This window comes from Schistocerca americana, chromosome 1, assembly GCF_021461395.2.
Source record: "Schistocerca americana isolate TAMUIC-IGC-003095 chromosome 1, iqSchAmer2.1, whole genome shotgun sequence".
Classification (NCBI taxonomy): domain Eukaryota; kingdom Metazoa; phylum Arthropoda; class Insecta; order Orthoptera; family Acrididae; genus Schistocerca; species Schistocerca americana.
In genome coordinates this window covers 633,721,998-633,740,459 of record NC_060119.1, presented here as the reverse complement: position 1 = coordinate 633,740,459, position 18,462 = coordinate 633,721,998, and positions in this window count along the sequence as shown.

Genomic DNA, 18,462 nt, shown 5'->3' with positions numbered 1-18,462 from the left:
CAATACATTACATTTGTCTATGTTAAGGGTCAGTTGCCACTCCCTGCACCAAGTGCCTATCCGCTGCAGATCTTCCTGTATTTCGCTACAATTTTCTAATGCAGCAACTTCTCTGTATACTACAGCATCATCCGCGAAAAGCCGCATGGAACTTCCGACACTATCTACTAAGTCATTTATATATATTGTGAAAAGCAATGGTCCCATAACACTCCCCTGTGGCACGCCAGAGGTTACTTTAACGTCTGTAGACGTCTCTCCATTGATAACAACATGCTGTGTTCTGTTTGCCAAAAACTCCTCAATCCAGCCACACAGCTGGTCTGATATTCCGTAGGCTCTTACTTTGCTTATCAGGCGACAGTGCGGAACTGTATCGAACGCCTTCCGGAAGTCAAGAAAAATAGCATCTACCTGGGAGCCTGTATCTAATATTTTCTGGGTCTCATGAACAAATAAGGCGAGTTGGGTCTCACACGATCGCTGTTTCCGGAATCCATGTTGATTCCTACATAGTAGATTCTGGGTTTCCAGAAATGACATGATACGCGAGAAAAAAACATGTTCTAAAATTCTACAACAGATCGACGTAAGAGATATAGGTCTATAGTTTTGCGCATCTGCTCGACGACCCTTCTTGAAGACAGGGACTATCTGTGCTCTTTTCCAATCATGTAATTAACGTATTTGAAATTTGTATAACGTAATTTGACAATAATCTGAAATTTTTCAATATACCCCAACACCTTTAATTAATTTCGAAAAATGAAAACTTTTGTTACAACATCAAGAAGCTTTCAAGCTACAAATAACCATGTATAATAAAGCTGGTTTCTGAAATGCCATTTTTGGAACACAGGATGTACAAAATGTGCTGTCAGAGTATTTTCAGCATACCTAATTAAAATAGCTAATCATTCATTATTAATCTAATTATTTATTGTAATTATTTATGTTCTTTGTTTTAAATTGCTATATTACGTTTTACATTCATAGTTTTTTGTTTTTTAATTTACCATTCCACACAAGTTTATTGTTAATTGAAAATATTAAGTTATTATACGAATACAGAATCATTATAATAATGATAATCACTAATTTATGTTGTACCAAACATATTAATTTTTCAAAGTTAATGAATGGTGGTGGGATGTTCCTCAGAATTTCAAATTATTACAAAATTCGATCACAGAATTTTCAAGAAAGTTAATTACATATCAACCTTTACTTGAGAAACATTTTTTACATATCATTCCTTCGAAGATATTCCGTCCAAATCTAATGCACCAAAGTACATTTCGCGATGTGTTTTACCCCTTAAAAGTGAAATTGAGCACAAACAAAAAATGCATATTGCATTGTTTGGCCCCCTCAGCACGCACGCCAAGTTTCATTGAGAGCGGTTGTTGACACTAGGGAATGTTCCCTTTTGAGCCGGGCAGTGGGTGCTCCTTCATTACCGCAAAGTTGCAACTCTGTCACCTCCTAATGGGCACCGAGCGAGGTGACGCAGGGGTTACCACTCAGGACTCGCATTCGGGAGGCCAACGGTTCAAACCATAGTCCGGCCATCCTGAGGTCGGTTTCCCGTGATTTCCCTAAATTGCTGCAGACAAATGCTGGGACGGTTCTTTTGAAAGGGCACGACCGACTTCCTTCCCCAATCTTCCCTAATCCGATGGGACTGATTACCTCGCTGTTTGGCCCCCTTCGCCAAACCAACCAACCAACCAATTCTAGCGAGGAGCACGGTAGCGTGGTCTGGACCGCGGCCAGAGATCTTTGACAAACGGCATTGGCGGCTGCTTGCTAGATACGCTTCTCTGTGCGTACTTGTCAACTACGCAGTTACATATGCGACCCCTTTGCAGAGCTGAGATACCCTGGTTTCTGAAGACTTCAGCTTATTAAAAGATTGAAATAACTGAGTGCCAGATCACTTCACTGACAGATCCTGCCTTAATATTCTTCTACAATAATTTACGATCTCCATCTGAGACCGTATCTCCCCTCATACAGTAATTGGAGTGCAGTAAAAGAGACAGCCTTCCCCTTTTCTGTCCTTGGATGGAATCCGTCCTTTTATACAGACTGTAAAAATCGTTCCGCCGCCCTTGTGACTTGCGTCACTTCCGCTAAAAGCGTTTAACCACGGACGTGCCCCATAAAACATCCGTGCCCCACTAGGAGAGGACCTCTATTTTCTTTTCGGAGAATCCGCTGAAATATATCTTTCCCGACTTTTCTTTTTCTTTTCGCCACTCTTGCGCCCATTGCCTCAATAAAGCCCGTCCCTTGCAAGGGGCGCTCTTCGGTGAGAGTCTGTAAACCTTCATTTAAGTCTTCCCCAATGGAGCGCGTAAGTTATACAACATGGTCAAAATTTATGTCCCGTCCAAGACAGATAATCGTCTAGCCATAAAGTGTAGGCATACTTTACGAGTGGAGGTCTCCATGAAGAGCGTAGCATAAAGTTCGCGGAAATAAAACGTCAGCTTTAAAAATATGTTTCTGCTACTGCTTCTTTACTGTGATAGAAAAGACGGACAAGTGCTAGTCAAACTCGTGCTCTGAGGATTACGTACAAGCTTAATTATGCATATAGCTTCTTCATCCATAGCTTTTCATAAGTGAAATTTCGAATAACGAAATATTTGGCGTAAATGACGATTGCATTGACTTAGAAACTTATGGATTTTAGACTGTCAAAGGGCTGTATATATTTACCTGTTACCCAGAAAAATTGCAGAAAGACAGGCAGACCACCAATAGGAAAAAAATTTTTACCTACTGTAGTTACATATTAACAACTTTTTGATCTTTTTTCCCTTTACACACCTTGCTTCTATCAAAATTTCATTATTCTAGATCAGTGGAAAGTACTGTATAGGCTTTATATGCGATTTTCCACGTATCAAAATTTGCTATATAAATGGCCGCATTTTTGACTGCATTAACATACAAACTTAACATTTTTACACCACCAAGGAAGCGTAACTTTAGTATCTGATATAAATTTCAACGTGATACGTCTACCCGTTCTGGAATACAAGAGAACTCAACGGTTGCACAGGCAGACATCAAGTTATCCTATAGGGTTTCCAGTTTTACAGATTGAAGTGTGAAACCATAAAAATTGCGGATTTATGCCATTTGAAACATAACAGTAAACATTGACCGGCACGTTTAGCACTTTACACAAATCCGTTATTAAAGTACTGTGTTTTATGTCACTGAAAATCGTTATGGCGTGCTGAGTATCAGTGAGACTTCCAGCATTTTTCAAGGTCTTCGCTGCGGGCAATGATGCTACTGCATTACATATACACAGTGTGTATCCGATACATATGGACTGCAACTGAATAAGTGTCATTTTGATCTCTCCATTGGCAAAATATTCCGAACTAGTCACCCATTCGGACCTCCGGAAGGGAGCTGCTAAGGGGGAGGTGATCACCAGAAACACACTGAATAACCAAAGAAAAGATATCGTTCTACGAGCCGGAGCGCGGAATGCAGAAATTTGAACTTGGTAGGGAAGCTAGAAAACATGAAAAGAGAAATGCCGAGGATCTATCTAGATATTTGGTGGGTCAGTGAAATGAAACGGAAAGAACACAGAGATATCTGGTTACATCAGTATGGATTAGTATCAACAGCAGCAGAAAGTGGTGTAACGGGAGTAGGATTCCTTATGAATAGGAAGTCAGGGTAGAGTGTGAGCTACAGCGAACAGTTTAGTGATAGGGTAATTCTCATCAGAATTGACAGCAGTAACTCAGGTACACATGCCGACGTCGCAAGCAGAAGATGAAGAGGTGGAGAGAGTATGTGAGGATACTGTACGGGTAATTCAGTGCGTAAAGAGAGATAAAAATCTAATAGTCATGGGGAATTGGAATACTGTCGTAGGAGAAGGATTGAAAGGAAGAGTTATGGGAGAATATGGACTTGGAAGTTGGAAACAGAGAACGACTAATTGAGTTATGCAACAAATTTCAGCTAGTAATAGCGAATACTCTGTTCAAAAACCACAAGAGGAGGAGATATTGTTGGGAAAGGCCAGGAGAGCCGGGAAGATTGCATTTAGATTACATCACGATGAGGCAGAGAGATGAAAATCAGATATTGGATTGTAAGGCGTAACAGGAGCAGATGCTGACTCAGGTCGATAGAGGTACTGAAAATACCCTCCTCCACACACCGTCTGGTGGCTTGCGGAGTATGGATGTAGATGTAGACGTAGATCAAAGTTCAGTAATGATGAAGATTAGGCTGAATTTTAAGAGCCTAGGCAGGAAAAACCAGTGCTCAAACAAGTGAGATACGGAAATACTAAGGAATGAAGAAATATGCTTGAAGTTCATTGAGGCTTGAGATACGGTAGTAATGAATAGCTCAGTAGGGAGTTCAGTTGATGAGAAGCTGGAAAGAAAAACATAGGTACAAGGTAGGTAGCTGCGGAGAAACCATGGGCAACAAAAGAAATACTTCAATTGATCGACTAAAGAAGGAAGAACAGAAACGTTCAGAGGAAGTCAGCAAAATAGAAATACAAGTCACATATGAGTGAAATTAACAGGAACTGCAGTGAAGCTAAGATGAAATGACTGTTGGAAAAATGATGAAACGGAGAAAGACTGTCGGGAGGACTGGCTCAGGATACAGAAAAGTCGAAACAACCTTCGGTGAAATTAAAAGCAAGTGTGCTAACGTGAAGAGTGCAGTGGGAATAGGCTATTTCCCTATGTTAAAAATTAGGTTCAGATTGTTGTTATTCTGATTATAACATTTAAATAGCATTCACTGTCAATATTCTCACAATATATGTGTTATTTTTATATTTTATTTAATTAAGGCTTGCAAATCATTAAATAACAAGAACTGTTCACATGATCACAAACACTCTGTTATTGGCTGATGTTCTGGTGATGTCACAGGCTAGGAGTAAGACGAAGCTATGCTTGTGTTATAGAAGCTTTAGTCGAAGTTACGATGTTTTTACATACTTTTACTGCAAACAGTGCAGCTATTTAGCGATGGAAAACGCAATTGCAACTTTTAAGTAACAATAGAAAGGAATTTAGTGAACGCTGATAGTGGAAAGTTGATGAGATCTGAACCACCCATTTACAGCAGTGATATGTGCAACGACGAATATTCCTTTCCCTGCTCCCTACAACATCATTAAATTCGCCCAATATTAAGGAATTGTAGAACTCTTGCAAATGAGTCCGTATATTACAACTAAATTGACGACTATCAGTCATGAGCAACGACCCAAAGCACCACAAAAATACTCTAGGCAAAACTTAGTGATGATTTCCAGTGTAGAAGGAACTCAGCAGAGATACTGTGTACGTGAGGCGTTCTGCAGCGCAACGGACTGCGCATTCGACTGCACTGACACAGCCACATTTTCGAATCCTAGAAGAATCACATAGTTTTAAAAGTTTTACAGGAAATACAAAAATAGGATTAGCAAGAACTGATTGTAGCAATTGTTGCGATAATGGGATGTTTTATGTATAGTTTCACATCAATATTAGTCTGAGAAACGGAGAACAAAGGATCAGATTCTATCTATAGACATTGTCTTATAGAATTCAACGGATTACTGTTCCAACAACTGAGCTACCGAATAACAGGTGTAGTTAGGTAAAATTTTCAGGTTAGGTAAAATTTTCACTAGGAGTTTAATTTTGTCGAGTGACGCTATCCTTCTTTGTAATAATGGGAGAATATATCTCGGAGATAAGTTAATGTTAACTTCATGGTGCAAGACATTTTTAATTAAGTTAGTGAACTTGAGCGTCGACGTGGTGGCGATTTACAGGTACAGTGCAACTAAATTTTACGCATCTTCTTATTCGCTGGAACACTCAAAATATAACTTTTCAGGACTTTTTGTAGATGTATTTGTACACTACGGTACTACACACCATTTGTAACCCATTTCCGCTACATTCCACTCGTAACCCATTTCGCGAAACGTAAGTTCGAAAACAAGACACCATTGTCAATTAGCATTATGACCGTGGGTGTAGCGAGCTAGCCGGTGACGTCTCAGGCTTCACATGACTCGAATGGGGCGTTTTAGCGGGCGCTCAAATTATCTGAATTTCATTTCTGTTTTTATAAAGGAATACTGAAATTCATGAGGGTAAATCATGTTGGTAGCATAATATGAAATAACAAATCATTTACGGTAATTTCCAGGAAACAGTCAAATACCCTATTCCACGGTTAAATGCAGAGGGAAGAGCGAATAGGCGGAAAAATTACGTTAAACGCTACGATGAGAGGAAGGACTCGTTTGATTATTTGAGAGAAGAAGAAAAAGGAGTTGATAGGGAGGAAACAGGCGATCCAATATCAGAATCATACTTCAAACGATCATTCGAAAACTTAAGATCAAATTCCAACGGAGTTTCTAAAATCAATAGGGGAACTGGCAACAACATAACTAATCGTGTTGGTGTGTAGAATGTATGAGAGTGGTGATATAGCATCAGATTTTCATAGGAAACGTCATCCACACAATGCCGAAGATTTCAAGAGCCGACAAGTGCGGAAATTATCACATAGCGTTACAGCTCATGCATGCAGGTTGATGACAGGAAAATATACAGAAGAATGGAAAACAAAATTGAGGAACTGTTAGTTGACGATCACTTTGGCTTTAAGAAAGTTAAAAGCATCAGACAGGCAATTCTGACGTTGCCGCTGATAACGGAAAAAAGACTGAAGAAAAATTAAGGCACTTTCGAAGAATTTGTTGACCAGGGATAAGCGTTCGACAGTGTAAAGTGGTGCAGAATGTTCGAAATTTTGAGGAAAATGGGAGCTACTGGGAAGGACACGCAGTACATAATACGCACAGGAGCCAAGAGGGTACAATACGAGTTTAAGACCAAGAACAAAGTGCTCGGTTTAAAAAGTGTGCCAGCCGTGGTGGCCGTGCGGTTCTAGACGCTTCAGTCTGGAACCGCGTGACCACTACGGTCGCAGGTTCGAATCCTGCCTCGGGCATGGATGTGTGTGATGTCCTTAGCTTAGTTAGGTTTATGTAGTTCTGAGTTCTAGGGGACTGATGACCACACCTGTTAAGTCACATAGTACTCAGAGCCATTTGAACCATTTTTAAAAAGTGTGTTATACAGAGTTGTAGCCTTACACCCCTGCTGTTCAATCTGTACGTTAAGGAAACAATGACGGAGATAAATGAAAGATTCAAGATTGATGTTCAACTTGAAAGGACGTTAATATAAGGTTCGCTGAGGTCATTGCTATCCTCAGTCAAAGTGAAAAAGAATTGCAGGCGTGTATAAAGAGTACTTAATATGGAATGAGAATTAATCAAAGAATGACGGAAGTAATCAGAAACTGCACAAATGAGCACAGCGAGAAACTTAACATCGGAATTGGTTTTCACGTAGCAGGTGAAATTAAGGAATTCTGATACATAGGCAACAAAATAAACCATGAAGAATGTAGTAAGGAGGACATAAAAACAGACTAGCACTGAAAAAGAAGAATTGCTAGCCAAGAGAAGTCTACTAGTACCAAATATGTTCCTTAATTCGAGGAAGACATTTCTGAGAACGTACGTTTGGAGCACGGCATTGTATGGTAGGGAGACACGGACTGTGGGAAAACCGGAACAGAAGAGAATCGAAACATTTGATACGTCGTGCTACAGAAGAATATTGAAGGTTAGGTGGACTGATAATTATTGTGGAGATTCTCCGCAAAATCGGCGAGGAACTGAATATATGGAAGACACTGACGAGAAGAAGACGTCTGGGAATAACTCCCTTGGTACAAGACGGAGTTGTAGAGGGTAAAGACTGTAGGGGAAGACAGAGAGATGTGGCACTAGAAAATTGTATAATCTGCTCTCCACTCGATCTGAGAAGTTAAAGCAGTTAGTAGAAGCGTGTTTGAATATGTGAGCTGCGTAACAAATACTTCTTCCACGTCTCGCATACAATTTTGGTGTGTAACTTACATTCAATAGACGATCGGCCTGCATTGTGGAACACTGCTATACTGAGCTTCATAATGCTACAATTTCAGTCCTACCACTTTTCCCCCTGTCACTATGATTCAGATAAGCATTCTCACTTCTAGCTGTGTCAAGATAGAATCGTTATGATACTGTCTTCCTTCCACAAGCAGTGTCCCACGTGTCAGAGTCAGTCTTTCTTTCTCCTGGTCTGATATGCTCTGAGGATTTATGAACGGAAAATGGTAACATGCCTTCATTTAACAGACAATGAATCTCTTTTGGCAAGAAGGAAGAAGCATTGCAGAAGAGTAGCATGTAACACATGACAAAATCGCCTAGATTTGAAATAAATATTATTTTACTATTCAAACTGCTTGACATGTAGCATTGTCAAGACCAATATAGTTGTGAAAAAATACAGCTGGTATTACATATTTATGTTTTTGAAAACACAGAGAACTAGAATGCCCGCTCTTACTTTGTTCCTACTTGCATGATCAGGTCCAGAGGAATCCATGTTTTACAAGATGATCCTATTAGTGGCTGTTCATAATGAACGGATTTTCTCAATTTTTCTCTTTCCCAAAATACAGGACTGACTTAAACCAATCTTCTCACTCTGTCTGTTATATGTAGAGAGTTATATGTAGAGAGTATGTGTGTAGATCTGACGTCTTGTCCCAAACCGCTGGATCGTTTGCAAATAAATTTGACTCGGAAACAGAAGGCATCAGGAACATCAGCACTGTGGTTTTATAACCTCCTAGCTCCAACAGTAGTGGAGATAAAGGCAAACACCCGGTTTTTTTTCAGCCACTGCTGCCTAGGTTGCCCTGCACGATAGGCATGCTGTGGGAATAGTATCGGCTTGCTTTATTGAAATGTACTGCATGAGCTACACTTGCTTGTGAGGATGGCTAAGAGAGGTTGGGATGGATAGAGAAGGAAATGGACAGAATGAGGAGGAAGGGGAAATAGACAGAGAGAGGGGATGAGGAGGAAATACATGAAGCAGGTGGAATGCGTAGATGTATATTGGGCAGCTGGAGGGAAGAGGGGTAGGTGGAGATGAAAAAAGGGGGGGGGGGAAAGAGTGTATGGTCAGAGAAAGGAGGGGAGGGAATACGATCAAAGGGAAAGGGTGGAGGTGATGGGTAAAGAGAGGGGAAGGACGAGATGAACAGTAAGGGTCGGGAGGATAGAGAATTGTAAGAAGATGTAATGGACAGACAGAGGGCAGAGGTGTGTTCAACATGTCTGAAGAATGCGTGAAGCTGGAAAGAAATGCATACTTTTTACATAAATGGATCATTCAATATATATACAATCCGTTACACATGTTCCAGACACTGTCCTGCAATTTTTGTCTCCCTATGTTGCTTGCAGCAGGATTTGATAATATCTGACTGCTGTAGCTGACTTCCAACTAAACTCTCTTTACCTTGGTGATGGTCTTCTATAGATATCAGGACCTTCTAACTTCGTACCGCATGCTTCGACTTAATTTTGATCTTCCTATGAAGACTTTGTATCTCAAAAGATCCCACATTCAGCTGTTCGAAAATTAATGTTTGCTAACAACAAATGATTAATTCTTCGTTCCAGTTGGTCGATAATCAACATATGGTCAGCAGATTAGAGAGGCAATATTTCTTCAAACAAAACAAGATCATAATTATCTGACTTTGATAAAGCTCCAAAATATGCTGTTGATCATTGACAATGCTTGCTGACTCATATTGTTCTTATGAAGTGCAGTACAGTTAATATTAAAATATAAAAACCTACGCACTCAGTAACATGAAATATGCGGTCACGAATTGAATGATGACACGTATTCTAATGATAACAAATGTTTAAGGGGTTTTGGTAAGCTTCATAAATAATAGTCTATGGGCTGTTGTCCGCTAGATCCTCGAGGAATTCCGTTGTCAGGCTATCAAAAATAGCAGAATTCCCTGAGGAAATGAATGGATACTAGCCGACAGAAGAGCCAAGGCACCTATGCATTTATCACCACTGGACCAAAACTAAAAGTCACTATGGGACAAACGGATAAAAGAAGTGGATATTATAAATAACCGCAACCACTGAAGTTATAAAAGAAGGAACTCTGCAACAAACCAATAAGTTCTAAAGTATTAGCCTAATGCACAACGCTTGAAAATTAATTATTCAAAAGTTGATCGACATCTTCATAGAAACTACTAGCGAAATAATGGCTAATCTATTACTCCGGTCGTATTCCATATGTATTGTATATGTATGTACCAAAAGTGGTACTATTAGAAAACGAAGGATCGAAAAATGTAAGATATAAAGTAGATACGCAAAATATGCAAAAACAATACGAAATCGCTGTAATGTAGTTACACATGAATTTATAATTATACGACACAAAAATTATTACGAAATGATGCACTAAATTAGTTACGAATAATGTGACGAAGTTAAGGAATTCTGCTACCTAGGCAGTAAAATAACCAATGACGGACGGAGCAGGAAGGACATCAAAAGCAGACTCGCTATGGCAAAAAAGGCATTTCTGGCCAAGAGAAGTCTACTAATATCAAATACCGGCCTTAATTTGAGGAAGAAATTTCTGAGGATATACGTCTGGAGTACAGCATTGTATGGTAGTGAAAAATGGACTGTGGGAAAACCGGAACAGAAGTGAATCGAAGCATTTGAGATGTGGTGCTATAGACGAATGTTGAAAATTAGGTGGACTGATAAGGTAGGGAATGAGGAGGTTCTACGCAGAATCGGAGAGGAAAGGAATATGTGGAAAACACTCATAAGGAGAAGGGACAGGATGATAGGACATCTGCTAAGACATGAGGGAATGACTTCCATGGTACTAGAGGGAGCTGTAGAGGGCAAAAACTGTAGAGGAAGACAGAGATTGGAATACGTCAAGCAAATAATTGAGGACGTAGGTTGCAAGTGCTACTCTGAGATGAAGAGGTTAGCACAGGAAAGGAATTCGTGGCGGGTCGCATCAAACCAGTCAGTAGACTGATGACAAAAAAAAAAAAAAGAAAAAAAAGTGACGAAATAAACGACAAACAAAGAGCTAAATGATCTCCAGAGTCCCGCACTTTTCCATTAGAGGATGGTACAAAAATTAAGGCCACCTTCAGCATTTGCTATAGCATACACGAAACGTCCTTCATTACTAGGAAACCTGAGTACATCCAAATCTATGGCCTAGTTCTTGTAATCTGCAGTCCGCACCTCCAGATAACAAAAGTCCCTTGATGGAGTTCGCTAATGCCATTGCTTTAGGCCTATAACTTTGTAAAATTACACTTCTTGCCGTGTATCGAGTGAATCCACGCCTTAATATTGTCTGTATCATAAGAATATGCTATCACAATGTGCGCTTGGGGGCCAACGTAAATTTCCAAGCATTGCTTGTAGCATAGTCGTACCAAATTGTCCCTTATATGTATAAAGCTAATTTTTTTTTTCTTTCAATTGGCCACATTTCTTGAATTTTACTTACATCCTTACCAGCCACAAAGGTAATCGGAAACATTTAATAGCTTCAAAACCAGTAGTTTACCATCTTTAAAATGTGGTAAACGTAATTTATTTCCATTTACTAAAATTCGATGATAAAAACGTGATAAATAAAACAGTTATAATCATCGTCGAACAACTGCTCAGTAATCGTGACGTTATGTAGTTTCACTGGATGCGGACGGTATTAGTTACCAATTGCCCACGTAATCGAACCATTCAGCGACGCGGACCGAATACAGAGCACCTAATAAATGTCAGAGTATTGCAGGGCAGTCTGTATTTACTTTCCCCGTAAGTACCTCAATTGGTCAGTCGCTAAGAGCATTTCTCGCGGAAAGGTAACTCCCAGAATTGTGTCTCGGTCCAGTACAGCTTTTACTTGTCAGGAAGTTCCCAAGAGTGTACAGCCTGATGGAGAAACTAAGATTTATTCTGGCACTCAGAAATAGGTTTTATGTACCCTTCTTGCTTTATAATTGTTTTCACTGGTTTAAAGCTGACCCGACCTTTCTTACCCTGCGCCTATCTTTTCATAACATAATTACTGAACACTTTATCCTATTAAGCTGTATATACACTCTTCAACAAAACCAAAGTAGACAAAGTAAAATATGATATTAACTACTGGGTGGAAATGTAAGAAAGTGCGGTAGCGGAATCATCTGGAAACTGGAAGAAGTACGAAATATGACGAGTGTAGGTCACGAATTTGGTTTCGCTCACAGCATTGTTCCACGTACTTCCGAAACGTTACGAACCACAGGAGCTGCTGCCCGAAGAAGGGGAGTTGGCCGACAACGGTCAGCTACAGCAGCAGATGACGGCTACATTGTGTAACACGCAAGAAAGAACACCCGTCAAACAACATGACCAATTGCAACCTGATTTGTTAGGACAGCAATTCACGCTCAATGGTGGCAAGGCGACTGCATGGGTGGTGGGGGTCTCTACCTGACGTCTTGTGCCTTGTGTTTCGTTGACACTGGAACATGGAGAGCGCTGTTTGAGATGGTGCCAAGACCATATGGACTGGACGGACGAGAAGTGGGGTCGCGTTCTCTATTCGGATGAGAGCAGATTCACTATCAGTAGCAATCTCACACAACCGGAGGGAGGGGAGAGCATGTAATAGACACAACAATGGACCCAATAAACGATTTGGGAGACAATCTGAGCACCCGTCTTCAGTTTTCTGCAGATGACGCTGTCGTTTATCGACCAATAAAGATCAAAACTAACTGCAAAACGATTTAGAAGAAATATCGGAATGGTGCGAAAAGTGGCAGTTGGCCTTAAATAACGAAAAGTGTGAGGTCATTCGCGTGAGTGCTAAAAGGAACGCGTTAAACTTCGGTTACACGATAAATCACTCTAATCTAAAAACCGTAAATTCAACAAAATACCTAGGTATTACAATTACGAACAATTTAAATTGGAAGGAACTTACAGAACATGTTGTGGGGAAGGCTAACCAAAGACTTCGTTTTATTAGCAGGACACTTCGAAAATGTAACAGACCCACTAAGGAGACTGCCTACACAACGCTTGTCCGTCCACTTTTAGAATACTGTTGCGCGGTGTGGGATCCTTACGAGATAGGTCTGACTGAGTACATCGAAAAAGTTCAAAGAAAGGCAGCACGTTTTGTATTATTGCGAAATATAGGAGAGAGTGTCACAGAATTGATACAGGATTTGGGCTACATCGAAAAAGTTCAAAGAAAGGCAGCACGTTTTGTATTATCGCGAAATATAGGAGAGAGTGTCACAGAATTGATACAGGATTTGGGCTGGACATCATTAAAAGAAAGACGTTTTTCGTTACGACGGAATTTTCTCACGAAATCCCAGTCACCAACTTTCTCCTCCGAATGCGAAAATATTCTGTTGACACCGACTTACACAGGGAGGAACGATCACTAAAATAAATAAGGGAAATCAGAGCTCGTACGGAAAGATATAGGTGTTCATCCTTCCCGCGCGCTATACGAGATTGGAATAATAGAACCCTCTACCAGGCACTTAAATGTGATTTACAGAGTATCCATGTAGATGTAGATGTAGAACAACACTCTCGAACATGACCGATTTAATGGTCCAAGTGTTACGGTGGGGGGAATAATGTTGCATGCGTGTACTCACCTGCAAATTTATGAACACATTACACTAACAGCTGGACGTTATTGTGAGAGTTTAATACTTGCCCACGTTCGTCTTTTCAAGGGTGCATCCGCTTCTGACTTTATTTTCATGGTTGAGAAACCGCATTGAACAGCGCTAGTGGAGGAGGTCTTCGAAGGTGAGTATATTCGGCGAATGGACGGGCCTGTCCATTGTCCCAGCTTAAAACCCACAGAGCGTGTGTAGGATGCATTGGGGAGGCGTACTGCAACACGAGAGCTAACTGTTGGTGTAGGGCTGGAACGCCCAACCACAAGAACTCCGTATCAACCCGGTGCTCAACATGGGAACACGTTGCAGAGCATGCTGTGCTGTCTGTGGTGATGACACAGCCTATTAATAAACGTTTCCCGCCTTTTGTAATGTCCAGGACGTAACACTGAAAATGCAGATAAAATAACTACTGCACCATGCCAAATTTTTCGCCGTTTAATACCCGTTCATAAATTGATTGTACTTTTGATTCTGAGTATGTAAGCTTTATTAAATAAATTATATTTAATATGCAATCGATGTAATAGTGTATTTCTGACTGTATACAGGGTGGTCCTTTGATAGAGACCAGGCCAAATATCTCACGAAATAAGCATGAAACGAAAAACCTACAAAGAACGAAACTCGTCTAGCTTGAAGGGGGAAACCAGATGGCGCTATGGTTGGCCCGCTAAATGGCGCTGCCATAGGTCAAACGGATATCAACTGCGTTTTTTAAATTAGGAACCCCCATTTTTATTACATGTTCGCGTAGTACGTAAAGAAATAAGAATGTTTTAGTTGGACCACTTTTTTCGCTTTGTGATAGATGGCGCTGTAATGGTCACAAACGTATAACTACGTGGTATCACGCAACATTCCGCCAGTGCGGACGGTATTTACTTCGTGATACATTACCCGTGTTAAAATGGACCGCTTACCAACTGCGGAAAAGGTCCATATCGTGTTGATGTATGGCTATTGTGATCAAAATACCCAAAGGGGCGTGTGCTATGTATGCTGCTCGGTATCCTGGACGACATCATCCAAGTGTCCGGACCGTTCGCCGGATAGTTACGTTATTTAAGGAAACAGGAAGTTTTCAGCTACATGTGAAACGTCAACAAATGACCTTCAAAAAATGATGATGCCCAAGTAGGTGTTTTAGCTGCTGTCGCGGCTAATCTGCACATCGGTAACAGACAAATTGCGCGAGAATCGGGAATCTCAAAAATGTCACTGTTGAGAATCCTACATCAACACCGACTGCACCCGTACCATATTTCTATGCACCAGGAACTGCATGGTGACGTCTTTGAACGTCTTGTACAGTTCTACCACTAGGCACAAGGGAAATTACGGGACAATGACAGACTTTTTGCACCCGTTCTATTTAGCGACGAAGCGTCTTTCACCAACAGTGGTAACGTAAACCGGCGTAATATGCACTATTGGGCAACGGAAAATCCACGATGGCTGCGGTAAGTGGAACATCAGCGACCTTGGCGGGTTAATGTATGGTACGGCATTATGGGAGCAAGGATAATTGGCCCCCATTTTATCGATGGCAGTCCAAATGGTGCAATTTATGCTAATTTCCTACGTAATATTCTACCGATGTTACTACAAGATGACAGAATGGCGATGTACTTCCAACATGATGAATGTCCGGCACATAGCTCGCGTGCGGTTGAAGCAGTATTGAATAGCATATTTCATGACAGGTGAATTGGTCGTCGAAGCACCATGGCCCGCACGTTCAGCGGACCTGACGTCCCCGGATTTCTTTCTGTGGGGAAAGTTGAAGGATATTTGCTATCGTGATCCACTGACAACGCCTGACATCATGCGTCAGAGCATTGTCAATGCATGCGCGAACATTACGGAAGGCGAACTACACGCTGTTGAGAGGAATGTCGTTACACGTATTACCAAATGTATTGAGGTTGACGGACGTCATTTTGAGCGTGTATTGCATTAATTTTGTATTTACAGGTAATCACGCTGTAACAGCATGTGTTGTCAGAAATGATAAGTTCACAGAGGTACATGTATTACATTGGAACAACCGAAATAAAATGCTCAAACGTATCTACGTTCTGTATTTTAATTTAAAAAACCTACCTGTTACCAACTGTTCGTCTATATTTTGAAGCCATATGTTTGTGACTATTCCAGCGCCATCTATCACAAAGCGAAAAAAGTGGTCAAACTAAAACATTCATATTTCTTTACGTATTACACGGATATGTAATAGAAAATAGGGGTTCCTTTTAAAAAAATCGCAGTTGATATCCGTTTAACCTACGGCAGCGCCATCTAGCGGGCCAACCATAGCGCCATCTGGTTTTCCCCTTCAAGCTAGACAAGTTTCGTTCTTTGTAGTTTTCTTGTTTTTATGGTAATTTCGTGAGATATTTGGCCCAGGCACGATCAGTGGACCGCCCTGTATAATTCGTTGCAATTATAATGAAAAATATTGTAAATTGCTGCATAATGGATAAGGGAACTATATTTAAATCCATCGATAGCAACAACGAAATGGCAGTAGCTGTGCCGTTGTTTATCTTTGTGTATGGAGAGTCTCCGTCAAGTTGCGAGCAGAGAGGAACCACAGCAGCTTGACTCATGAAAGAGTGAGGAAGTGTTTGTTTGGCGCTCCCGCAGGTGCGGTGTGTAGCTAGGCTCGCCCTAGTGTAGGCGCGCCTGATCCGTTAACCCGCCAGTGTAGATCGCACGGTGGGAGTGGACAGGCGGAGGAAGCTGCAGTTCCAATTCCTGCCTGCCCCATAATTATTCGTAGATATGGATACGACTCGGGGTTTTTCTCATCGAACAGCAGCAGCAGCAGCAGCAACAACGGCAGCTCAGCATTGTCGTTGGCTACATTATTCGTCGTCGACACAGCTACAACATCGTAAGACTGTTAAGTGAAAAATTATAAATTTAGGTAGGCAGCAACATTTCCGTCACAAAGTATGGCTGAGCTGAATAGTAATGTGCAATAGTTGATACTTGTAGGGCGTCTATGTTGTCATTGTCCTCTGACATTATTACCAAGCATGGTCCCTTTTCTTTTCAATGAAGTCACCGAGAGTCGTAAGAATATGAAAATTGATTAACAATTTACTGTCAGTTTTGTGTGTTTGTCAATGACCAATTTCAGTCCAAATTATCTGCCTCAGTAACTGTTCATTCTTGTGTACCACGAGAGAGGCTACTTAAAGTAATGTAAAATTTCACTGGCAAAACTAATAACTAAAGATACAGCACAAAATTAAGAGTGCGCAATTTCACCTATTCTGTATTTAGCTTAGCGAGTGACTTCTACTGGCTGGGTATGTACACTATTGGCCATTAAGATTGCTACACCAAGGAGGAATTGCAGATGATAAAGGGGATTGGACAAGTATATTATACTAGAACTGACATGTGATTACATTTTCACGCAAATTGGGTGCATAGATCCTGAGAAACCAGTTTCCAGAACAACCACATCTGGCCGTAATAACGGCCTTGATAGGCCTGGGGACTGAGTCAAACAGAGCTTGGGTGGCGTGTGCAGGTACAGCTGTCCATGCAGCGTCAACACGACACTACAGTTCATCGAGAGTAGTGACTGGCGTATTGCGACGAGCCAGTTGCTCAGCCACCATTGATAAGACGTTTTCAATTTGTGAGAGATCTGGAGAATGTGCTGGCCACGCCAGCAGTCGAACATTTTCTGTACCCAGAAAGTCCCGTACAGGACCTGCAACATGCGGTCGTGCATTATCCTGCTGAAATGTAGGGATTCGCAGAGATCGAATGAAGGGTAGAGCCACGGATCGTAACACATCTGAAATGTAACGTCCACTGTTCAAAGTGCCTTCAATGCGAACAAGAGGTGACCGAGACGTGTAACCAATGGCACCCCATATCATCACGCCGGGTGATACGCCAGTATGGCGATGACGAATACACGCTTCCAATGTGCGTTCACTGCGACGTTGCCAAACACGCATGCGACCATCGTGATGCTGTAAACAGAACCTGGATTCATCCGAAAAAATGACGTTTTGCCATTCGTGCATCCAGGTTGGTCATTGATACACCATCGCAGGCGCTCCTGTCTGTGATGAAGCGTCAAGGGTAACCGCAGCTATGGACTCCGAGTTGATAGTCCATGCTGCTGTAAACGTCGTCGAAATGTTCGTGCTGATGGTTATTGTCTCCCCATATGTTGACTCAGGGATCGAGACATTGCTGCACGATCCGTTACAGCCATGCGGATAAGATGCCTATCATCTCGACTGCTAGTGATACGAGGCCGTTCCGTATTACCCTCCTGAACCCACCGATTGCATATTCTGCTAACAGTCATTGGATCTCGACCAACGCGAGCAGCAATGTCGCGATACCATAAACCGCAAACGCGATAGGCTACAATCCGACCTTTATCAAAGTCGGAAACGTGGTGGTGCGCACTTCTTCTCCTTGCACGAGGCATCACAACAACGTTTCACCAGGCAACGCCCGGTCAACTGCTGTTCGTGTATGAGAAATCGGGTTGGAAACTTTCCTCATGTCAGCGCGTTGTAGGTGTCGCCACCGGCGCCAACCTTGTGTGAATGGTCTGAAAAGCTAATCATTTGCATATCACAGCATCTTCTTCCTGTCGGTTAAATTTCGCGTCTGTAGCAAGTCTTCTTCTTGGTGTACCAATTTTAATGGCCATTAGCGTATTTTATTGTTCTTATTTTAAAAGTAAAATCATTTCCTTGAAGTAAA